Source organism: Cupressus sempervirens, chromosome 4 (genome assembly GCF_028749045.1).
Source record: "Cupressus sempervirens isolate cs-2001-9-10 chromosome 4, ASM2874904v1, whole genome shotgun sequence".
In the NCBI taxonomy this organism is placed as follows: domain Eukaryota; kingdom Viridiplantae; phylum Streptophyta; class Pinopsida; order Cupressales; family Cupressaceae; genus Cupressus; species Cupressus sempervirens.
This window is the reverse complement of record NC_143121.1, coordinates 253,577,352-253,604,507: the sequence shown is the minus strand read 5'-3', so window position 1 is coordinate 253,604,507 and position 27,156 is coordinate 253,577,352.

Sequence of the window (27,156 nt, the reverse complement as noted above, 5' to 3'; positions counted from 1 at the left end):
GAGGATTTCATCAAATTAGATAACAAAGGCAACTAGATAAAAGGTTGAGTTATGTACGAAAATGGAGTACAAAGATCAATTAAGACAGTGATATTATAGTGCATTGATTATCTACTTAAGGTTGCAAAGGTTGGGTACATTGACAAAGTCTAGAAGGAAAAGTAAGAAGAATTAAGTCTACCAAGCTTGATCAAGTGGATAGTAGGTGCCAAGAAAAGTTAGGGCAAGCTGAGAAAAAAATTACTTGGAGCCAAGAAAAGTCAAATTTTAGCATATGTCAAGTGATACAGTGTAAGCGGAGTAAAGTTTAGTTGATGTTGAGTATTAGAAAACTTTAGTGTCTGCTGAGTTATCTAGTTGAAGCCAAGTGAAAGAATAGTATGGAAGCCGAGTGATAGCATATTGATTTCGAGTACCAATATTCAAGTTAAATGGTGGATTTGATGAATATGAGCTGAATTTCTTTTTTTCTTGAATTTTGTGAAGCATGTGAAAGATAATTGTGATGAGTCAGTGTCACAGAATTCATGGTAAACCATTTTGAGGTGAATTCAAAGAGCATTAAAGGAGAAGTTTCTAGAAGGGATTAAAATAGAAAGATGATTAGATTCATTGAATCTTACCTAACCCTACCTAACCCTAAAATGGACAATAGAGGCTGATTAGTGAAAGATCTTAATTTTCTATTTATAGAGATGTTTGGTTAAAAGCAAGAGAGATCAATGTTAGAGAACCTAATTTAGATAAGAGGTTTAAGAAATTTCTTCATCAAAGACCAAATAGAAGAAGCTACTATTGGAAAATAAAGCAAGAAGGCTTGAGGATATGGATGTTTGAAGGGTGAACAATAAATTAGAGATGAAGTGTGTGAAAGCATAGAAGAATGGAGGATTGAAACATACATCTATAATCTGCAAGTGAGTTGTAAGTTGTTATCAGATCAAGCCTTACTATTACTTTCTAATAATTGCATGAGTCTAGGGTAAATTGTTTTGATTAAGGTTTTCCTAACAATCATTTGTAAATACTTTGATTGAGTAACATTCCAAGTGAATGATCTAAAGTCCTCTAACAAGACTCGCTCCTAAAAGGGTGATTGAAATCCTCTAACTAGGTTACATTTAACAGTGTGTATTCTAACCTTTAATAGGATTGGCCTTTGATAGGGTATCACTTCAGCAGTGTGAGAATGAGTATCATGTTACTGACTTGATTTTTTCCAAATTGGGTTTGCATGTAAAATCATTGTGTAAAATCTATTATTGAATTTGGTATGTTTCATGCTTATATTTTGGCAAAGTTGATTTGACAATAGCCTACAAGTTTAAGTTAATGTATGATCTAATAGATGCATGCATGTTGAATATGTTTTATGGTATGCGTTCACTAAGTTGTGAAACTTCTTATTTGTACATCTAGACCTTGGATAACTAATTCACCCCCCTCTCATTTATTCTGAAGAATTCCAACAATTGGTATCAGTGCCATCTGCTTAAGAGGACTAGTTTGAAGGTAGCAAAAGAAAAAGGTCAAGATGTCAAAAAGAGAGGTACCAAAGCTTAATAGAGATAACTTTCCTACATGGAAAAGTATGATGAAGATACATCTAGGAAGTCTTCGAGACCATGCACAATCTACCTTCATTATAGAACATGTTGATCCTATTGGAGCCCTAAATGCTAAAGGACTAAAAAATAAGATAGAACACAATCAAGCAATGTTGGAGATTTCCTCTACCCTAAGTTATGTCAAGTTTGATGATATCAAGGATTGTGATAGTGCAAAGAAGGCATGGGATACTCTTCACGCCATCTATGGAGGTGATACAAATGTATCAAGAGCTAAATTTGAAAGTCTTAGAGGTAAGATCAATGATATGAGAATGCAAGAAGATGAGAATGTTGTTAAATATTGCTTTAGGATAAAAGATGTTGTTGATTCTATTAGAGGATCTACTGGTAAGATAGAAGATGAGACTATATTAAGAAAATTTTTGAGAACACTACTGCAAGAATTGGTGAACAAGATGAGGTTGTGAGAAATAAAGTAAGACTAGTATGTAAAGGTTATTCAAAGAAAGAAGGTATTGACTATGAGTAAATAGTTTCACCATATCTAGAATAGAAGTAGTTAGAATGTTTTTGACATATGTAGCTAACAAGAAATTCAAATTATATTAGATGGGTGTCAAATCAGCATTTTTGAATGGTAAAATAGATGAAGAGTTATACATAGTGCCGCCTAATTGTTCTCCATTGGAAAATCAAGGAAATATGGTTTGTAAGTTGAAGAAGGAATTGTATTGATTGAGAAAATCTCCTATAGCCTGGTATGCGAGATTAAATAAGTATTCATAAAAATGGGGATTTTCTAAAAGTATTGCAGATAGTAATTTTTATTTAAAGGATATTGAAAATGACTTACTAATTAATGAATTGTTTGTGGGTGACACAATATTTGGAGATGATGATGAATCAAGTGAAGCATTTGTAACAAGACTTAATTTGAGATAAGTATGATTGATGAGATGAAATATTTCTTAGGATCGTAGATTGTGCAAAATGATGATAACATTTTCATATCACAAGCAGAGTGTTTGAAAATATTTTGTTTGAAAAGTCATAAACCTATTGGAACACCTGTGGTTATTGGTCATAAATTGTCCATCAAAGAAGAAACCCTACTTGTGAACAAAAAAGTTATAGGTCTGGTTAGTGCTTTGAAATATCTAACACACACTAGACTTGATATAGCTAACGGAATTGATATTGTGGAAATATTTCAAGATGGTCCCAAAGAGTAACATTATGTAGTAGTGAAAAGAATTTTTAGATATTTGATGGGTAAACTTGATTTTGGATTATGGTATGATAGATCAAATGAATATACCTTATGTGCATACACTGATGTAGATAAGACAAGTTGTGTGGATGATAGAAAAAGTAAAAGTGGTGAATTATTTTTATTGGGAGGAAGATTGATTTCTTGGATAATAAAGAAAAAAGACTATATTTAATAGAGATTGACATATAAGTAGATTATGTAGCAGAAAAAAAATAGTTGTAATCAAATAATTTGGATGAAAAAAATATTGAAGGATATTGTAATTGAGTTCACATAGCCTATTATCATACATTGTGATAACACAAGTACAATGAGTATGTCCAAGAATCCTAATTTATATTGAAATAAAAAACATATATCTATCAAGTATCAATTTTTGGGAGAGAAGGTTGCAGAGAAAGAGATTAGATTAGAGTATATGAGTAGAAAGGAGCAGATAAAAGATAAATTTACAGAAACATTACCAAAGGATACCTTTGAGTACTTGAGAGGTATGCCTAGTGTTATGCCCCAACCTACTTTTGAATAGTTGATGTAGAGATTGCATCAGTTTAGTGGTACTACAACACTATTTGTTTATTTGGATTGGATGCTTGATGCTTCCTCTATGAAGGAGTATCTGTGTTTGAGCTAAGTCGTGAAGCAATCTTGGCAACTGGTATTTAATAACATTTTTAGACACTTGATATTATTGACATTTTTCTACAGTTGATTTTCATAATGATGCCTTTGAAATTAATGTCAATGGGGAAGAGATACACATGAAAAAATCCTTTGATATGTATATCTGGGGGAGAAATAGCCTTGTGTTTTAATTAAATGTCAATAGGAGAGATGTGCTTGTGAGATAGAGATTCAAGATTGATTTAAAGGATTTTAAAAGGATTAATGAAGATAATTAGAAAAGATGTTGATGTATGGGGGAAATTAACACCTTTCTTATGTATGTTTTTTACAGTAGAGATGACATTCATGGACAACATGAATGAGGGAGTAGTTGCAATAGAGACATTTAGCATTCATGGAACTTAAATGTGTTTCATCTATGTTTCCATCAATGCAAAAGGTGAAGATTATTCACATGAATACTTATGATTTTCCTATGAGGTAGTATACTTTCATTTCTATAGACATGATTCAGAGGTTTTGTGTTGTATTCATGATAAGTTTGTCATTTATGTCAAGATATTGGTTATTCTGTGAAGATTGGAAGAATAGAAGACACAATTAGGTTTCACAAGGATTGATGAATAAATTTTAGATTATGAAGACTTGAGATAATATTCTATAGAGTTTCTTAATGTTATGGTTAAGAGTGTGTTCATAAATGTGAAGACACTCAAGAGTTATTCAAGATTCATTAAGGACAATGCTTAAACCAAGTTTTTGGATAATGTTTTAATCAGTCTTGTTTGAATTGTATTTCCAAATAGAGATAGAATCTGGTCATGCATACTTGGATAGAGGCAGAAGACATTATAAAAAATTTGTACTCAAATATGCACATCCTTATGAGCACCAAGTGAAGAATCATGAATACTCTGACCTAATAGTTTATGTATAATTATGGAAAGATGTAATGTTGTTATGCAACATTTAAATGTAATATCTCAAGATGGTCCTATATTATAATTTTACTTTGGAAAATCCTTAAGGATAACTCAATAAATAAAATTTAGGAGTTGGTATAAAGGACAAATGATTTCCTTGTGGTAGAGTGTGGTATTGCATGGTTTTATGTGAAACATGAGTATGTGAGCTTATATGTGAGATCCAACGAACCTATTAAAGAATATTTTTTGATTAGAGAAGTGTATGGTACAACTAATGAAAATTTAGTCAAGAAAGTATTATATCTAGAAAAAAACTTGAGGTATGTCTGTATTATTCAGTGTGGATAGTACAAAGACTATTTCGATAATGGGTCAATTTGTCTTCCCATAAACTCCTAACAAGGTTGAAATCTTCTGACATGGATTCAAAGTATCCTAAAAAGGACTTATATGTACTAATTTTATTTCATTGACTCCTAATAACAGGATCCATCCTCTTACAAGGAGCTTATATATTAGTAAATATTTTTTGTGTGTACCATCAATGTTTTCCTCCTAATCAAGGGTTTCCCTAGTGATGTAAGCATCATTATAAACCCCCAAGAACCCCTAAATAAGTCATGGAGTTCCATAATAAATATAAATTATTCAATATTATAGAGGAATCAATAAATATTTCCTAGTACAATCATCCATCAAATCACCATTATCAAATATGAAATCAATCTTGAAAACATAGACTTCAATTTTGCCATTCGAAATAGACCTGCATACAAAGATTCATAACTTTTTAATAATATATTATTTATTCAATTAAACCATCCACATTAGGTGAAATTAGGTTTCTAATAATATATCCAAAACTTAGAAACATCCCAAGAGTATGATCCAAAGTTATGGCCTATACACCGAGACCCAGTTTTTGTGACTCCATTGAGGATGGTTAAAAACCAAGTTTCACTAACATAGATATAACTTATAAAAAAGTTAACAAAAATGTACCAAACAAATTTTATTATAAATTTGATTCATTCCTTTGTCCAAAAATAAAATTTTCCTTCCTTAAAACAAAAATTAAACATTCGTACATGTTGCTTCAATATGACTATAATTTGAAAACCCAAAAAAAAATATCATGCATAGAATGGTCTTGACTTTCTGAAATCTACATAAAATAAACTAAAATCAAAATAAATTGAATGGTTACTCATTTTTCCACTCTACTATATCAATAATACATCATTTTCAGGTTGTACATGGATGTACAAAGGCTAAAAACAATATGAGAATTAAAAAGCCAATCAAAACAACAAGTTAGAATCACTCTAAATTTGCTTCAAATGTTACTAATTTCTTCCATTCTGATTTGGTTCTACCTTACAATGAATTGTATAGTTTCATGGTCATTTTATACCTTCCAAATACAAACCATAACCTTTGGCTTTCCTTTTTCAACTTTAATGTAATTTTACATTGCTGCAGTTTTCGCAATTATTCACCATCTTGAAAGCTTTTGAGACTTTTGAAAAATGTGATGCCATGACTTTAAATAAACATTAAATAAATATTGAAATTACCATTTAATAATTTTTTACATGGTTATTATCCTCTCAAGGGTCATTTTACAACTTTTGACATGTTAAACAAATTAGGACCTTAGCTATGACAATGTGGACAACATTACATTTTTGTGACAACTTTTCTTTTCAATTGGACTCTATTACATAGAATCACATTGAAACATATATGGATGAACATAAATAATTAAAGGAAAAATTATGATATCATTTAATTATATGATGGCTAGGTGCTCTTGTACCATAATCTCAACCTTGAAATGTTTCCATGTCCCATGGAAATGTGGTGGTGATAACCTCCAAAAGAAGCTTTGCCTCTTTGCCTCGATCTACCTTTAATTTCTTTTATTTTCTTTCTATCCAATAACTATGATTCTAATCAATGGAATTTAAGTGGCTTCCTCCAAGGTACCATAAGTATCATAAGTTCACTCCTCCATGGTACACCAAACACAAAAAACTTGCCTCAACTAAGAGTCCTCTCTTTTCTCTCTCCCTAGGTCTTTTGGCAACCAAAATGGAGCTTCTTCTAAGGCCCTTAGACCATCTCCTATGGCTCCTTAGGTAGACCTCTATGTCCTCCCCTTTGTAGCAAGTGAACATGCACCTACAACCAAAACTCATTAAGAAGAATCAAATATCCATCTTCTTTCCAACAAGGTCCTAGTGTGAATCCTCCCCACTCTCAAGAGCTTTTATCTTTGATACAAATATGGTGTTATTATGCATGGTTATCTTCTTATGGTTTTTGCATAAATTTTGATTAAATGTTTCAGATTTAATAAGGTTAATAAGAGTTGTTTTGTGGACTTTGGGTCCTTAATCTTTGTGGACTTTACATTCTAACAACACAACACACACACACACACACACACACACACACACACACACACACACACACACACACACACACACACACACACATACACACACACACACACACACACACACACACAAATACACATACAAAATAAAAATAAAAGATTGTGAATGTCTGCCTTCATAAGAATACGGGTGCACCTGTAAGCTTTCAGAATAAAATGAATTTCTTTCGCTATGGAAAAACATATTTTTATTATTTGTATTTTTGTCTTTCACTCACAGTATAAGCTTTTTACTTTGTATTTGTGTTATCTTATGTTAGGAAGGTTGTATATGATGAATTATAATGCTAGAATTACATTTGTAATTTGAATCACAAAGTTCATTCATCAAGACCCATCTAGATAGAAAATGAAATAGTAAAGAATAAAGAAGAAAAGTTAAATAATTCTAGATTCATGTACAAATGTCTATAGAAGAATCCAATAAAAATTGATGTTTGGTGTTGTAAACCTTTCTTGGATAAAATTCCTAACCATTTTAAATTAACTATTGTGTAATTTTTCATTTTTTTTTGGATAAAATGCCTAACCAAATTAAATTAACATAAATATCAATAGTATATTTTGAAACATATGAGTCAAGCCTATAACCTAGTAGCATAAATCACATGGAATTTAGCCTAGAATAGTAAAAATTAGCCAAGACTAGGAAAGGAACATCCTCACATATCTAAGGTATATCTAGGAGAGGTGGAGGGTTTAATTGATTCTTCTTCTTGCTAATATGTTTAAGGTTCAGTTCTAGACCTTGGAAAGGTCGAACTATCTATAATATCTTCTTTGATCTCCTTCTCTTTACAACAAACAGAAACAAACACATGGTGAAAAGTGGTATTATAAAAAGTGTTTCATAAGAGGTTGGGATCAATAATCAAAATGCCATATCAAGAAATTTCTCCATGACACCATCCTCGAGAAGAGGAGTTATCAAATAATGAAGAATCCTCTGAAGGAACCCTTGCCTCAAAACTAGAAGTATTTCTCACATAACAACAAGAATATGATATTATTGAATAGAGAAATAACATAGTTATAAAAATAACATCCCTAGAATCAATGGGATCATGCACATATGGATTATAAGAACAAGCTTTAGAATAATTGTGAAATTAGTATGTGTAGTATTTCTTTTTAGTTATGCATATTCACAATTTCAATAAGAAGAAATAAGAGAACATTTCCATTAAGATAAGATATTTAGTTATATAAAAAATTTCAAGACTCATTATTATTGATTTTGAGAAGAGGGAATATAGTTATATTATGAAATAGGATACAACTAATTGTACTCAACAAGTTATTTCCAAAATAGCATAGGGATTAGCTACATTGAGTTCCTTGAGGACATCATCACATAAAAGGCTTAAGGGCATGATCTATAAACTATGAGAGAAACCCTACTAAAGATTGGCATTCAAGCAATCTAATTACATCCAAGCATCCTTCCTAAATTTAATAATAAGATTAACTTGGATATCTTATTTAGTTGATAAATATTTATACATAGTTATTGACCTAAATTATAATAATATGAATTAAAATAAATATATAGAATTCAATATAAATTAATAATGTAGGTTAATTTATGTTGAAATAGTCTAGATTGCAAGGGCACAATATACTTTGTCAATCTCAAATTCAATTTTAATTCAAGCTTGAATCATCAATTTAAGGTCCATATTTATAAGGAAATTTTAATATCATCCCATGTAATATGGTGTAATATAAATGGAAACTCAAAAGGAATTCAAATTAATATGTGTGAGTTGACAATCGATATTATTTAAGTGATATAGCTTATGACTTATGAGTTATCAATTGTGAAATGTGTTCTCAATTATGTACTTAAGTTTGTGTATTTTTAATAAATTTTTGGGTGTAATATAACCACCAAAATGCAATAGAACCTAGGTTTCCTAAACCTAGGTGAACTCAAAGACATCCAAGCCTAGAACCAAAACCCATGCCAAATTCTACCTATATGGTGACATTTTCAACAAAACCCTAGCAAATAAGCTCATAAATAATGATAATAATGAAAATTTTGAACAACTTATTAACCACTTGAAATATTGTCAACAAGAATGTAGAAAGATGAAAAAAAAAAGATTCCATATGGTTTAGTTCACAACACTTTTGTTTCAATAACCTAAAGAACTTGATGGATTTAAAATAAATTCATATAATGGTTTTTTTTATCTTACCAATGATAATAGATGAACTAAGAATCTTAAAAACTAGTTTTTATTAACACTTACCTCAAGGGCTCTATGAATCATAAAAGAAGCCATCACTTTCTCCTTGGATACAAGGTATGTTAAAATTTATTTCCACATGTCGAAGTTACTTGTCCATAGACTTCTCTTTCTTCCCAACATTTTTTGTACCATTTATTTTGCATTCATTTCAGCAAGACAAGTTTTGTATTAAAAAATATTATTAGTAGAAGATGCATCTATGTGTGCAATAGGTAAGCTAAAGAGTTGTGGAACATCAATTTCTAAATTTTTTCGTTTCTTCTTTTGCATATATTAATGAAGTGCAATGATGAAATGAGAGGCTATAAAATGCATTAATGAAGTAGCTATCTATCTCTCTAACCTTATGAACATTCCTTTCTATGTCTCTCTACTTCCCCTATTTTTACTCTCCTATCTCCATTTCTCTTGCTTCCCATATTACTTTTATACTTTATAACCTAGGCTTAGATGATTTAAAATGGATATAACTCTTAGACCTATTATAAATAATTATATTTTAATTGGTATGCTAGATCTATTGGTGCTTATTTGTTTCGATTATTTTTTGGATGATGTATTAACTAAGTAACCTTGAAAGTAGGATATTTGTGAGAATTACTTATAATATAGTCTTAAAAATAACAATATGTACATCATACCACAAAACTTCTTAAATACATTGAAATCTTTTTACCTAGATAGATATCCACCAAAGGGACTTCTAGTTTCTTAAGTACAATCTTCTTCTATGATCTATACTACCATATTTTAGTGTCATTTTCATTCTTATTTTACTTTCTTGCTATTATTGTAAAATATGGTAAAAATGAATAAAATAATTATAATTATAATATTACTATAAAATTGAAATTAATTGATATAAAATATAATATCTAATAATAATTTAAACTATACAATATTATTTTTTAAGAGAATTAAATTAAATTCTCTTACTTTGTATAGATTAATTTTAAATAATGTACTAGTTGACAGATATTTGATTAAATTTAAATATACTATATGACCGTTAATTTTTTAATTAAATGACTATCCAATATTTTTGGTGTGCACAAGGGAAAATGGTTAGTGGAACATCTGGCAATCAAATTCGCTTCTATCGTACACATTTTCTTTGACCCTTTCTTCTAATTTATTTTATTTTGATACCTATTTAAAGCAACTCAAATGATGAGTTCAATGAGGATTTGGATTCAATTTGAATAGATTCCAAAGAATCTTCACTACATGCTAGCTATGCAACCACCATTTTAAAATACACTATGATTTATTTCTAATAAATAATAAACCCCTAGAATTTGGGTCCTCCCCTGTACTTGAATGTTTTATAAATTTTAAGCACTTATTTTAATTTTAATTTCACAAAAATTCTAAGCATTTTGGTTGATTTATAAGCATTTGATTACTTCAAATCTTATTAAAAAGGCATTGATCATGGAGAAAGAAGTCTTAAAATAAAAAGGATTTTTCTCAAATATATTTCTATGATTTAATTTTTTTACATCTGAGATACTTTTGAGAAATTCAATTTTTGATATTTATATCATGATTCAGCCATGTATGTTTTAGTCAAACTCATTAACTTATGTGTACTTAAACAAGGAGCTTCCTCCAAGGTTAAGCCTAGTTTTCTTGAGAATGTTTTTGAAAAACCTTCAACAATTGTTGTGCCTTAGAAACCATTATTATAAATCTCCTTAAGTTCACTTGTTTATACGTAGGATGTATTATCTACAACAAGTCAAATTTTAATATGGCTACTAGGATTCATTATGTATTTTTCAGTCAAAATCATTGATGCATGTTTACCAAGTAATGGTTCACAAGAAGCCATATCCCATGAGAATGAATGAAATAATTAGTACTCATCAAATCTAGGTGATTCTCATGCCTACCTAGAGGTCAACCATCCTAGTACTATTCCAACTCAAGCATTCTTAACCACATAATTTTATCAAAGATTAAGCACACTTCTCTAGAAATCCCATTTGTAAAACCTTCATCAAGTGTTACACCTTATGAAATATTCTTCTTCTTTTTTTAATGGAGGTCAGCTTTATTCACCTAGCCTCTTTGGTTAAGAACAAAAGAGTGACGGGTATCTATTCTCCCAAACTCGCCCGAGGCACGATCTCGAACTCATCTCTTTTAAGCATTGAGGGGCCTTGCACTCAACAAGACATGATTCTTGGTAGGCTCTTTGTGAGCCTTTCAACTTCACTGGTAGACCAAGGACACTTTGACATGAAATATTCATTCTAAATCTACATAAATGTATAATAATTTTGCTCCAATAGTTTATTATAGTCTACCAAACATTGAACTTATGAAATAATAATTTTTTAAGGAATTAAAGGACAACTGTTGGAAATATTCAAGATATAACAAGTTACTGAGAGTGGAGGGGTGAATCAGTAACAATACAACTTTTAAGTTAATTCAACATAAACTGGAAAATCATTCAGTTACCTAATCTGATGCATGCAAGAGATAAATAAATAATCATAACACATATGCACAGAGATTTTGGTGATCCAAAAACCTTCCAAAATAGAAAGTAAAACTGGGGTGGGGATGAAACCCATAGAGCTTCTTTTCTACAAAAGGAAGTTAGCCGGTTAAGGCATACAATGATCACTTCTGGTGATCTGCCCTATTAGGAGCAAAGAGGATTGCTAGATCCACCATGTTAAAGGATTTAAAACACACTTTACAATTATGCACTCTGTTAGGAGATTTATACAAAGACTGTTAAGTCTACCTTGTTAGAGGATTTTTAGATGATTCGCCTGTTAGGATGAACCAATCAGATCTACATATACCTTGATTAGATCCTTTACAATAATCACCTCTTGTGATTGATGAAATCTTTACTACACCTTGTGAACCTTACTAATAAACTGCTTTGCTGCTGAATTCGTATCTGTCTCTTGTATCACAATATATTCATACATGTCGCATATCCATTACCATAATTACAACTTTGTATTATACACATATATATACCATTTTAGTAATTATAGACGCAAGGTTGACTGAACACAAGTAAACAAAATATAACTGAGTCAGCCAGATAGTAAAATAAACTCGGGTTCTTTAGACAGACTTGATGACCTTCTGATACACGGCGTCCACTACGTTACACAGCATCGTCGTGCACTCAGTAGAGGTAGGGGCTCGGTTCATACTAGTCATACAATGTTGGCTGGAACTCGGTAACCATTGGTGACTCGGTAGATATAGTGTCACTCGATAAAAATTAATTTCTTTGATAATCGATTGAGCTCAATTAACACTGAGTCTTTCTTCACTCGGTCAATAATGAGTCCTTCTTTACTCGGTTAACACTAAGTACATCTTCACTCGGTTAACACTGCGTCCATCTTTATTTGGTTAACACTTCTTCTATCTTTACTTGGGTAACACTCCACTCGGTTAACACTAAGTGCAACTTTACCCAATTTGAACTATGTCTTTGATGCTCAGTTTGAACTGTGTCTTCAATGCTCGGTTTGAATTGTTTCTTCGATGCTCGGTTTGAATAGTATAATGAGTGTTGTCACTAATGGCAAATACCTTTATGCCAACAATCTCCCCCTTTGGCATTAGGGACAAAAAAAATTATGAATCAAAGTTTATGTGCAAAAATAAAAATGACATACAATTCAAAATTGATCTTTTTGCAAATCTTGCAACACATATCCTTTTATTTACATATATCTCCCCCATACAATATGTATAGTATTTATAAGTCAATACATATATCTTTTGCACAGTTAGCTCTTGAAGTCTATCTTTTGCACAGTTAGCTCTTGAAGTCTATCTCCCCCTTTTTGACAATAATGCCAAATAGTATATATTTACACGGAGATTCCAAAATGAGAGATAAATTCTGAATGTACCTTGAGAATAAGAGCCAAAGTCTTATCCCAATTTTCTTGCAAAATTTTGCTAGTGGAGAGTGCAATTTGAACTTCTGCAGAGAGTTCAATCATGTGATATGCAATAGAGAAGTTGTTGTCATGGATCAATGTTTTAGAATGAGCAATATGCTTCTACATTGTTTCCATGACAGGAAGGATCATATTCTGGATGTTAATCAGAGTAGACTTGATCCTTGCTTCCTCTCTCAGCAATTCTACCTGTTTCTCTGACAAAAACCTTATTCTCAGATGATGGGATGAACTTGCACTGTAGTCAGATTGTAGCATTTGGGCACTGACCTTCATATCCGCATCAATTTTATTCAACTTTTCTTTTATTTCCTTAGTAAACTCGGTAACATCACAGAGTTTTCCAAAAAGTGAATTTACATTATTAAAAGAATGTTCAAAATTACTCAAAATTGTAGATAATTCTACTTGTTTTACTGCAATATGCTGAGCAATGCGCTCAAGGACCTTATTGTCAAATTTCTTCTCTGCCTTTTCAATGAATTTCTCTTGGTCGGAGCTGTCCTCATTAAATTTATATACAGCCTCTTCTAACTGAATCAAAATGTGTTGAGTAGAATCTACTTCAACACCTATAGCATCTGTTATAATATTCTTAGCATTCTCAATAATGCTATATTCCTGGTCTCTCTCATGCCTCAGCTATTTTTGCCTAGCTTTCTATTCTAATAGCTGACTGAGCATTCTCATTTCATCAACTGATGCAGTATCTAGATCTATCTTAGGAATGAAAATGTCCTTATCCAGATCTATTTCCTCATCCACTGCCTTACTGGAAAACATGTATCTCTTTGGTTTTTTTGTAGTGACTGCACCTTTTCCCTTTGAAATTGAAACAATAGTTGATGATGCTAGACTAGCTGACAAAATTGGAATAGGACTAACTAGAGAAAGATTGAGAGAAGTGCTAGTAGTATCAAAAATTGGTGTTGCTCCCAAAATTGCTGTACAAGATGGAGTGGGAGAACTAGCAGTTTCCAAAATTGGAGTAGGAGAAGTCAAAATTGTAGTACCTGTAGGTACACTTACTGTACATTTTGTAGTAGAAGTTGATATACTTGAGAAACTTACTGTTGTGACTGAGGATAACTCGGTCAAAGAAGGTGGCTACAACTTGGTTAATGAAGTGGTAGACACTTGCATAGATGGTACCCAGAGCTGAGAGGACACAGGTGAAGATTGATCAATTGATGAGTCTATTGAGCTCACAATCTCACTAGTAGAAGCTATCTCCATAGTTGATGTACCTATTTTAGGTGGAGAGTGAGGAAGAGATGCAATGACTTCGGCTGCAATTATTAGTGGATCTTCTTCCTCCTTAGCTTGTTCTACTTCTTCCTTCATTTCTCTTTCAGCTTCTTCCTCAATTTCTAACATTAATGATTGCAGGTCTTCTGGAATGTCTTCAATGTCATCACCATCATCATCATCATCATTATCATCACTGTTGTCATTGTCCTTGATTTCAACAGTATCATCACTGGGTTTGTGTAGATGATAGATATTTTTCCACATGTTTGTTGCATCATTTACTACATGCTCAATGTCTTTCACAAGTATCAAACAAGTGTGGAATCTAATCATCATGTTACCTTCATGGTCTTTCAGTAATTTCTTCACTTCAGCATCAGTGAGACTCGGCAGGGGATTCCTCAGGGTCTACACATAAATTTCTTTGACAGTCTTGGTTGCAGCTTCCCATCTTGGTTGCAACCTCTCCAATAGCTCTTTGGAGATCTGAGAGGCTATTTGGTCTAGGGAGTATTTCCATTTACCCATTTTGTTCAGTACCAATTCCTCAATCTGCATTTTCTCCTGTTCTGTTCTGGTTTCAAACTTTAATGCTTTGGAGTTTGTGAAGTTAGCTCCTGCATCTAATTGCTTCAGTCTTTCCTCAAGGGTGAGTGGAGGCTTAACAAGTACAGGTTCCTTCTTTCCCTGTCTTGTTATCCTGGAGAACATTGCAGTAGTTTTCTTTGTAGGTTTGGTGATAGTCACCTTACCTTTCTTTCGTTGAGGCTTTTCTTCTTTTTTAGACTCGGTTTCCTCCTCTTCTTCATCTTCTCCTCTCCCTTCTATTATCATGAGAGGGCCAACATCTATTTTCAGTTTGGCTATGTTCCTCTTTCCTTTGCTAATGGCCTGATGGATTTTAATTTGAAGCTCAATTTTGGCCTTAGCTTCATCATATGTTCCAAAAACTGGTTGTCTTGGGTCTACAGGTTCATTTACCAATGCTTCTATGATGTCCCTAGTTTCATCAATATTTACCTCATAGGGAAGAGGTTTCACCCATGCTACCCGAGGCTTGACTGCCTGTATGTATACCTTGTCACAGTCTACCATGAAACATCCATCTTCCTTGTACTCTTCAACAAGTCTTGAAGGAATTCAGAACCTATTGTTCATTCTTTCCTTAAATTCTTCAAAATAACTATCCAAAACACTATCAAAATTTTCACCTAATTCGGCGATGAATTCATTAATTTGATAAAGAATTGGGATATCCTTTTTCCATACTATTGATCCTTTAGATGGAAAGGACTTTAGAACATAGAAAAACAAACAAATCAAAAGTGCACCAAATTTGCAGGAGTTGTTCTTGGAAGTCCTTATGCTTTCCATATTTTTATTGAATTGGGACAAAAGCAATTCCGATAAATCAAACTCTGCATTCTTCTTTACTATTTTATATGCCAAATCCACAACTTCACAGGATACACTGTTTGGACGGCTTGAACTATATATTTTATGAGCAATGACATGAATGCCAAATCTCAATTCAATGTCAGTTACTGTACTAAGCTTAAGTCCTCTTCCATCCCATTCTGCTTGGGTTAGTCTCTACAATTCTTCCCAACCTAGGGTTCTGGTAGTCTTGGCTTTCCTCAACATGAGGAGTCCAGTAATTTTGCTAATCATTTTCTTAGTGATAGGTATAGGTTGTTCTAACCACATTTGGCCATTGTGAACTTGACTGAGTACATACCTAACCCATTTTACTTGAAATTTCCTTGGCAAATGCAAAATATGGGTTAACCCTTTTGATTCAAGATGTTTATGTTCGGGTTTCAAGGTTCTATCTATGCTCATTTCACCTAGGGCATTGTCAATTTCTAGGTTTCCAAGTTCTTGAATGGAACACTTGAAATGAGAGAGAATTTCATTAATAAGAAGTACCTTTGGAGGGATTTGTGACTGAGCACCGTTAGGGTCCAATGATTCTGCAATTGTCGGTGCCAATTTGAAGTTTGGGGTCTTCCATTTTTGAACCTTTCTTTGTCTTGAAGCTGCCACTTCCAGATGCCATTGTTACTCGGTAGGTGTAGAAAAATTCTGAACAGATTCTTTGCCCTTTTGAAAAAAAAAAAAATCACTCGAAAATGCTTTAAGCTCGCTCTGGAATCGCAGAAGATAACTTAGCTCTTTGTTCACAGTGAAAAATGAGATGAAATTTTGCCCCTTTTGACAACAAATTCGCCATAAATTTTTTGGTATGATGGTAGATGAAATGACAGGTTGTCATCCACTAGCTCGGTAGATATTATCAACTCGACGACCAAATGAAAACATTGAAGTATCGACCTAACTCGGTTAGGTCACGAACCAACCCTGCTCGGTTGACACAACTCAGTCAATGAAACTTTGTTGTGCCTGACCGTACTTGGTAAAGTCTTGAACCATCCTAAAGTCAAAGTGTATCTGAAATACTGATTTGATCATCCTTCTTCCTTTGGAGCTGCTTAGGATAAATCTTGGAGGATGCAGTTCCAATCTTTCTTTTATGAATATTAATTGGAAATGGTGGAATCACCCATTTCTTGAGTGACATTTCTATTACTTGTTTTATTTTTCTCGGTAGATTTTGGAATCCACTATTGCTTCATTTGCTTCTGAATGTTGTCTGCTTTGATTTTCTTCTCATCTTCAATTCTTTTGATATTCATGCAATTTTTAGCTATATGACCAAGTTCTGTACATGTATAGCATCTTATTGTAGTGTCCTTTTTCCTTAGGTGATGTCTAGCACAATTTATGCCAAAATGTCCATATTCTCCACAATAGTGACATTTGCACCAGGTGTTGTAGTCCCATCCAAATATGGCATTGACAATCTGTTTAGCTGGATTGAATGATTTGGTTTTGCATTGGAATGCTTTGTGACCATGCTTTTTGCATTTGTGACAGTTGCCCTCAAATTTTGGTTTTTCTTTACACTCATTTGCCTTATGACCATGCTAATTGCAATTGAAGCATTTGCCACTGAATTTTGCTTTCCCATTGCTCCAGCATTTGTTTGATGTATGTCCTATCCTACCATAGTGATTACAAGTGGGTCTTTTATTCCTTTGTTCACCTTGTTTGGAGGATTCACCTTCTTCCTTGTATCCAAGACCAACTTTACCCTTTTGTCTATGAAGGTTTTCCTCATTTTGTTGATTTAATTGATTTATATCTGTTTGGGATTTCATCATTCTTTCATTGACTTTCCTTTTAGAGATTAGGTCATTTTCCAAGCTTTCATTGATTTGTCTCTTAGTTCTTAAGTCACTCTGTAGACTTTCATTGATTTTCTTTTCAGTGTTTAAATCATTCCTTATTCTTTCATTTTGTGTTCTGAGAATCTTGATTTCTTCATTTGCATTAGAGAGTTGGTCTATAAGATCTTCATGCTGATGGGATTGATTATGAATTTCATGACTTCTATCTTCCAATTCTTCTTGTGCTTTGTTTCTTTGTTCCAAAAATTCACATAGCCTGATTGATTGTATTTCTTGCTCTCTTTTAAGCTTTTTTACCTCTTCTTGCAGAGATCCATTCTTTTCTAGAAGTTCTTTGATTTCTTTGTCAGCTTCTTGTAAATTACTTTATGGTAACAAATCTTCAATCCTTTCTTCAACATAAAGATGGTCATTCATTTGTCTTGCAAGTTCCTTTCTTCTTTTTAGGGATTGAGAAAGATGTTCCTTTTCTTCTTTGAGTTGAACCATGGTCATTTCTAGATCTAACTTTTCATTTTCTATAACTTTCTCTAGTCTGAATATCTCCATTGACTTTGATCTTTGCTGAAGTTGTTAAGCATTGTCCTGAGAACCAAATAGCTCTGATACCAATTGTTGGAAATATTCAAGATATAACAAGTTACTGAGAGGGGAGGGGTGAATCAGTAACAATACAACTTTTAAGTTAATTCAGCATAAACTAGAAAATCATTCATTTACCTAATCTGATGCATGCAAGAGATAAATAAATAATCATAACACATATGCATAGAGATTTTGGTGACCTAGAAACCTTCCAAAATAGAAAGTAAGACTAGGGTGGGGATGAAACCCACAAAGCTTCTTTTCTGCAGAAGGAAGTTAGCCGGTTAAGGCATATAATGATCACTTCTAGTGATCTGCCCTGTTAGGAGCAAAGAGGATTGCTAGATCCACCTTGTTAAAGGATTTAAAACACACTTTACAAGTATGCACTCTGTTAGGAGATTTATACAAAGACTGTTAAGTCTACCTTGTTAGAGGATTTTTAGATGATTCACCTATTAGGATGAACCAATCAGATCTACATATACTTTGATTAGATCCTTTGCAATAATCACCTCTTGTGATTGATAAAATCTTTACTACACCTTGTGAATCTTTCTAATATACTGCTCTGCTACTAAATTTGCATCTGTCTCTTGTATCAAAATATATTCATACATGTCGCATATCCATTACCACAATTACAACTCTGTATTATACACATATATATACCATTTCAGTAATTATAGATGCAAGGTCAGCTGAACACAAGTAAACAAAATATAACTGAGTCAGCCAAATAGTAAAATAAACTCAGGTTCTTCAGACAGACTTAATGACCTTCTGATACACAACATCCACTACGGTACACAACATTGTCATGCACTTGATAGAGATAGGGGCTCGGTTCATACTAGTCATACAACGTTGCCTTGAACTCGGTAACCATTGGTGACTCGGTAGATATAGTGTCACTCGGTAAAAACTAGTTTCTTTGTTAACCGATTGAGCTCAGTTAACACTGAGTCTTTCTTCACTCGGTCAATACTAAGTCCTTCTTTACTCGGTTAACACTAAGTACATCTTCACTCAGTTAACACTACATCCATCTTTACTCAGTTAACACTACTTCTATCTTTACTCAGTTAACACTAAGTGCAACTTTACCTGGTTTGAACTATGTCTTCGATGCTCAGTTTGAATTGTGTCTTCAACGCTCAGTTTGAACTATGTCTTCGACGCTCGATTTGAACTGTATAATGAGTGTTGTCACTAATGGCAAATACCTTTATGCCAACACAACAATATAAAGTAAATGAATAACCAATTCCATTTTTGACAAGATTTAGTCACTTGAAGTCATGAATAGGTCAATGTACAAATTTGTGTCACCTTTCAGGCTGACTCATCGAAACTATTGAGATTGAGTATTTCTATTTGAAAACTAATTTTAGTAAAACATATGATCTAGATAAATTCATTCTAGCTAAGTTATATATGTTTGCAAAATTTTCCAATTTGGAATACTTATTAAATGCATGTTTTATACTATTTTGTATTTAATTACTAAAGTAATAAAATTATTTTTTAAAATTGACTTTTTAATAACTTTTACTCTTTTAATGATATTTTTTTAATAACGTATAAACATCATTTTACATAGCTCAATGTTAAGAATATTCTCATTTATATTTTATAGCATTTTACTTAGAAATAGTTTAATTTACTTTAAAAATACAAGTATGTATTATAACACTTGAGAAGATGTTGATTTTGAGAAAGATAAAAATAGTTAATCTTATCAAACCAATTTAAAATGAATATGACATTTTAGAGGAGAGAGTCCTCTTCCAAAATATATAAATTTTCTTTTCGTCAAAATATATTTATTTTGAAAACTATCGTGGGAGATGAAAACTATCAATTTTAGATGAGTTGAAATTTGAATTGTTATAAAAAAAGAAAATATAGGTCAAAAACCAAATTTTGTTTTTGATTGTTCTAGCTATATATAATAGACCCCTAGAAGTTGGGTGGTCCCCTATACTTGAGTATTTTATAACTTTTAAACACTTATTTTGATTTATATTTCACAAAAATTATAAGAATTTTGGTTGATTTATAAGCATTCAATTACTTCAAATCTAATTGAAAAAACATTGATAATGGAGAAAGAAGTCTTAAAATTTAAAAAAAGGAATTTTTTCGAATATATTTCTGTGATTTAAAATTTTAATGTATGAGATAGTTTCTATATATTCTCTATAGCAACTCAAGTTTTGATATTTATATCATGATTCAACCATGTATGATTTAGTCAAACTCATTAACTTATGTGTTCTTAATCAAAGAGCTTTTTGTAAGGTTAAGCCTAGTTTTCTTGAGAATCTTTTTGTAAAAACTTCAACAACTATTGTGCCTTAGAAACCATTATTATAAATCGCCTTAAGTTCACATGTTTATAAGTAGGAGGTATTATCTACAACAAGTCAAATTATAATATGGCTACTAGGATTCATTGTGTATTTTTTTAGTCAAAATCATTAATGCATATTTACCAAGTAATGGTTCACAAGAAGCCATATCCCATGAGAATGAATGCAATAATTAGTACTCATCAAATCTAGGTGATTCTCATGCTTACCTAGAGGTCAACCATCCAACTCAAGAATTCTTAACCACATAATTTTATCAAAGATTACGCAAAATTTTCTAGAAACCCCATTTGCAGAACTTTCAACAAGTGTTAAACCTAATGAAATAGTCATTCTAAATCTACCTAAACTTATCACAATTTTGCTCCAATAGTTTATTATAGTCTATACCATACATTGACCTTATGAAATAAAGTGTTTAGGAAGTAAAGGACAAAAATATAAAATAAATGAACAACCAATTCCATTTTAACGAGATTTAGTTGCTTGAAGTCATGAATGGGTAAAGGTACAAATTTGTGTCACCTTTCTGGTCGACTCGTCAAAACTGTTGAATTTTAGTATTTCTATCTAAATTTTTTTTTTTCAAACATATGATCTAGATAAATTCATTCTAGCTAAGTTATATATGTTCATAAACTTTTTTAATTTGGAATACTTATTAAATGCATGTTTTATACTATTTTGTATATAATTACTAAAGCAATAAATTTTTTTCCGAAAACATACTTTTTAATAACTTTTACTCTTTTAATATTTTTTTGATAATATATAGACACCATTTTATAGAGCTCAATGTTAAGAATATTCTCATTTATATTTTATAGTGTTTTAATTAGAAATAGTTTATTTACTTAAAAAATGCAACAAGTATGTATTTTAACACTTGAGAAGATATTGATTTTGAGAAAGATAAAAGTATTTAATCTTATCAAAAAAATTTAAAAAGAATATGACATTTTAGAGGAGAGAGTCCTCTTCCAAAATATATAATTTTTCTTTTGGTTAGAATAGATTTGTTTGGAAAACTATGGTGGGATATGAAAACTATCAATTTCAGGTGAGTTGAAATTTGAATTGTTATAAAAAAGAAAATATTGGTGAAAAACTAATTTTCATTTTTTATTAATCTAGCCATATATGTCATCTATAATATAATTAGCGACTAAAATACTATCCTTAAAAACTAGGAAAAAATATCAATTCTTATTCCAAATAATCATTAAAAATAATAATCTTTAAATTTATCTATTTCTACACATTTGATTAGTTTATGAAATTTTTGAATTTGAAATAATAATACAAGTTTTATGTCAATGAAGTTGAAGAGTTAATACTAGTGTTAACCTTTTCCTTTATAAAATGGTGACGTAGGTTTGCGCTTTTACCTAAATAACATTAAAATGTGTTCCATAGACATATGTCCATAAAACATTAGATTTTAGAAAAAGGATATCTTTTGCAATCATAAAGATTGTATTTTCTATGATTATTTTGGTGTCAGAATTTCATCTTTCTTAGCCATTGATTCTAGAAATATACACCGATTTAGTATATGAAACAAAAAGAAATGGTATATAAATCCAAAAAATGAATACATTCAAGTTCTTTCCATTAAAGGTTAATATATTATTTGGGAATTTCAAATGTGTCAATGATATATTTTGGCAAATTGAGCAATAATTTATTGGCTTTCCAAGGTAATCATTTCCTTGGCCTATGCCTAGACATCTACCTCTATTACATGCGATTTAATAAAGAAGTGCAGATGTAGACTGTGAGTTAATTTCAATTTTTTTGATTTTTTCCATATGTAAACTCATTACTTCCATACCCTTGAGAATTTACAAAATTATGTGCACCTAGACGTTGATTTTTCTTCCGATTGATTAGCTAAGCTATCATATCTCCTAATTTGAAATCTTAATTAAACCATCAACTTTTGAAATAATATCTAAATATAATAAATCAATAATGTTCAAATTTAACAAGTCTAGATATAGACAATCATTTAAGATATTATAATATATAAATAAATATTATTAAATACAATAAAGAATTGTTTAAGTAAGTACATTATTGAAAATCTATTGTTAATATAGAACTTGATGACAATAGAATTAACATAAGTATTATTATAATTATAAGAAAATTTAAATATAAATAAATAATAAGATAACAATGTGTCATGGTAACCATGTAACTTAATTAACTATGTAATGAAGTGGTAATATTTAATTGATAAAGTAAATTATATATATGAAATAAAATTAACAAAAATAATAATATATATGATATATATGGAACCTAATTATGACACATAGGATACTGAATGAAATAATTTTTGATGAGTATACATTAAAAATTAGATAATGTTCTAAATGGAGACATTAGAAATGGTATGGTATAGAGCATATTCCTAAGAACCTGAAGATAAAGAAAACATATACATGTATTATTAATTCTAATCAACGTTGAAAAGTGTTTGAAGGAATTGACATTAAATAGTAGCAATAAGATATCATTTGCATTATACTGAAGGGCAGCTTAGAGAAATCAACTAGAAAGGCCCTCCGTTGCACAAAACCAAACCAGTATATTCCATAATTTCGGCGAGACTTTTAATACTCAATCATCATTTTCCTATGATAAGTCAGAAATCTTACAAGAATAAAAGCAAAGACGCATGCAAACACAGTGTACTATTCATTATACAATTTATACAATTTCACAAAGCATATCCATGTTCACTTGAGAAAGAGAATTTGATCAATCCACACAATCTAGAATAGAGTCTACGAGATCACCCTTATTACTACAAGAGAACTCATTAAATTATTTCTGCAATCCAATTATATACCAGTTTTACATGATCCCATACCATTGGTTCAGGTGATCTCCACAATTGACTTACTAGTAAGTCAGTCAAACAAAAAATATGTAGATAATTGTAGAGTTTACCAGTATCTTTTTTAGGGTGATCATTCATCGAAAGCCATAATTGCTGGACTAAAATAATCATAGTGGTAATATTTTTTCCTTCAAACTCATACTGCCAGGATACATTGATGCATTTAGCGGCTTGTGTCTAAAGAGATCAATAATCAATAACATTGATGAATTCCTTGACGATCACGTTGTAGAAGGCTGAAGGATTAAGACAAAATGATCAGCCACTCCATAAATACTAGTCAAGAATTGTACATACAATCAATGGTCCATACATACTTAGTAGTATGGTCAATAATAGCTCTATGGGCTACCAATATACCATTATATCGTCTTTTCATGTATCTAATCAAAACAACCAAGGAGATTACCAAAGCCACTAGAAAACAATTAGAAGGAATAATGGCAATTAAATATTGGAAAGGTTGCAAAAAATGTGTATCGTCCAATAATGTATACCTAAATTCAACTATTTAAACATATGAGTTTTGTTGTGGGAAGTCAAACCATTAGATGGAAATATATAATTTATATCCACGAATTTAAATGGGAGATTAAGTTGATACCAAAAAGTATCGCAGAAGACCAACAATCAATGTAAAGATCTATAAAAAGAACTAAGAAAAGCAAAAAGAAAGGAACATTAGATAGGATGAGAGACCACACATGGATAGTAATACATAAATTCATAAATCACCATTTCAAAAAAGAGGTATCTATACTATCTTGTTTGAGTCAGTCATTAGTACTTATAAGATTTTGAATGAATAAGATTTCAGTAACTATATTTACTGAACCTTGTCATTTGTGACATAGTGAATTAAGAAATGAAATAATTTAAATGTATTTGTAAGAACAAATATATATAATTGATAAAGATAATTATATAATTAATATATTAAGTAGATATATATGAAGTTATGAGATTTCATCAATCTAAAATATAAATTTGGTTTATAGTTCTTTGTGATTATATATAATGTAATTTATACATGCGTTATTTTATGTTAGATAAAACATATATATTAAATAAAAAAGAATTAGATGGATACATTATATATTTAGTTTATATGGGAGAATGATCTACTATATATTTATAATAATTATCATACATAAAATAATTCATGTAGGAATGACATCAAAATTATGCATCACTTATGTGATGCATGTTTATTAACATGGTTAGCTAATCCTCACTAATAAAAATAAGTGGGTAGGGAAATTGTGAATGAAAAATAAACTTATCTCTCAATACTCAATTGATAACATTTAACCAACAATTACTTATGAAAAAAGGTAACTTTTAATATGTAGACATTTTATTGGCAACAAGAAGAGCATTGAATATTGATATATTTGATAACCCTCAAATTGGAAACTAATGTATGTATGTGTGTGTGTGTGTGTGTGTGTGTGTGCGTGTGTGTGTGTGTGTGTGTGTTTCATGTCTACAGACTGATATAAAAATAGAATGCTATTTTTATTACATTAAATCATTGTTTCACAAGCTAGTTTAAGCCTTGTGGTGGAATGGACTATGTTGCATCATACAAAGGCACTAAGTAAGGTCTACAGTGGAATGAGGTTGAGATACAACATACAAAGGCACTAGATAAAGCCTATGGTGGAATGAGCATGAGATACATCATACAAGGGTACTAGGTAAGGCTTGTGGTGGAATGGGCAAGTAAGTTATTTCATATGAAGGAACTATCTTGGAAGTAATGATCATAGTGAGGTAATTACAATAAGGGGGAAGAATGAACTCCACTAGGCACATCACTTCATATGATATTGGGTTGAGGGAGTTAGAGGTTCTTTGGTAATAGGGCACCCTATTGTAGTTCTTCCTCTAAACTTAGAAGGATGTATTGATTATCTAAGTATACCACCTTGAAAGATTATTAACACTTGTCATAAAGGCCAAGGAGGTCAAAGTTCCACCCTTGGGCTTAGACTGAGATAGTGTAAAAATATTGAAGAAAACAAGCATGTTGTTAAGTAGGCCACCTTGTGTAGAAGCCTAATACCTACCACCAAGACCAAGAGGGTCAAAGTCCTACTCTTGGGCTTAGTATGAAATAATCTTGAACCTAATTTACCATGACACAACTATTTGAAATTTATATATGTATAAATTCTTTTGTAGTTGCAGGGTTCATAATCAAGGAAGTATCCTAAAAAATTATAAATGAGAGTTGTTAATCGAGAAATTTGATAACATATGTATTATGTGTTTATATTGTGTATGCTTCATGCCTTCATGTATTCATCTATCTACATTGTATAGTTTGTGTCTTCATGCATTCGTATATTTACTTTTTGTACACTTTGTGCTTTCTAACACCCAAGTGCATACTCAATTTTTTTTATGTTGACTCTACATAGAAGGATTTATATAAACTATCATTGCTTGAGAACAAGCAATTTTGAGAAGGGGGGCTTGTCATATCCCCTAATTTGAAATTTTTAGTAAACTGTCAACTTTTGAAATAAGATTTAAATATAATAAATTAATATCTTTCAAATATAATAAGTATAAATATACATAATAATTTTAAATATTTTAATATATAGACATATAAAAGCACAAACCTATGCCACCCTTTTATAAAGGAAAATGTTAACAAAAGTATAACTCTTCAACTTCATTGACATAAAACCTATATTATTATTTAGAATTTGAAAATGATAGAAACTAATGAAATGTGGAGCAATTGAGAAACTTCAAGCAAAAAAAATTTAATGATTATTTGGAATAAGAATTGATATATTTTCCTAATTTTTATGGATAAGTTTTGAGTTGCTTAAAAACATTGAAAATGAGGAGAATAATTCCCACCATAATACTATATGGAAATAAATCTTTTTCCTTTTATTTCAAATTATGTTATAGATGGTATATATATAGCTAGATGAATCAAAAACTAAAATTGGTTTTTGATCTATATTTTCTCTTTTATAACAATTAAAATTTCAACTCACCTAAAATTGATAGTTTTAATCTCCCACCATAGTTTTCAAAACAAATCTATTCTATCGAAAAGAAAAATTATATATTTTGGAAGAGGAATCTCACCTATAGAACACCATATTATTTTTAAAAATATTCAATAAGATTTACTATTTTCTTCTTTTTTAAAATCAACATCTTCTTGAGTGTTAAAATACATACTTGTACTATTTTTAAATTACAATAAACTATTCTTAAGGAAAACACTATAAAATCTATATGAGAATATTCTTAACATTGACCTCTATAAAATGGTGTTTATATGTTACTAAAAAAATATCTTTAAAATGAGTAAAAGTTATTAAAATTTTAGTTTTCTAAATAATTTTATTTCTTTAGTAATTAGACAGAAAATAGTATATAACACGAATTTAACAAACATATATAACTTAGCTAGAATGAATTTATCTAGATCATATGTTTGAACAAAATTGAATTTTAGATAGAAATGTTCAAATTCAATAGTTTTGACGAGTCAACCTGAAATGTGACACAACTTTGTACATTTACCCATAAATGACTATTACTTAATATAATAAATAATTGTTCTAGTAAATACATTATTGAGAATCTATAGTTAATATAAAATATGATGACAATAGGATTATGCAAGTATTATTATAATTATAATAAAATTAAAATATATATAAACAATAGTATATT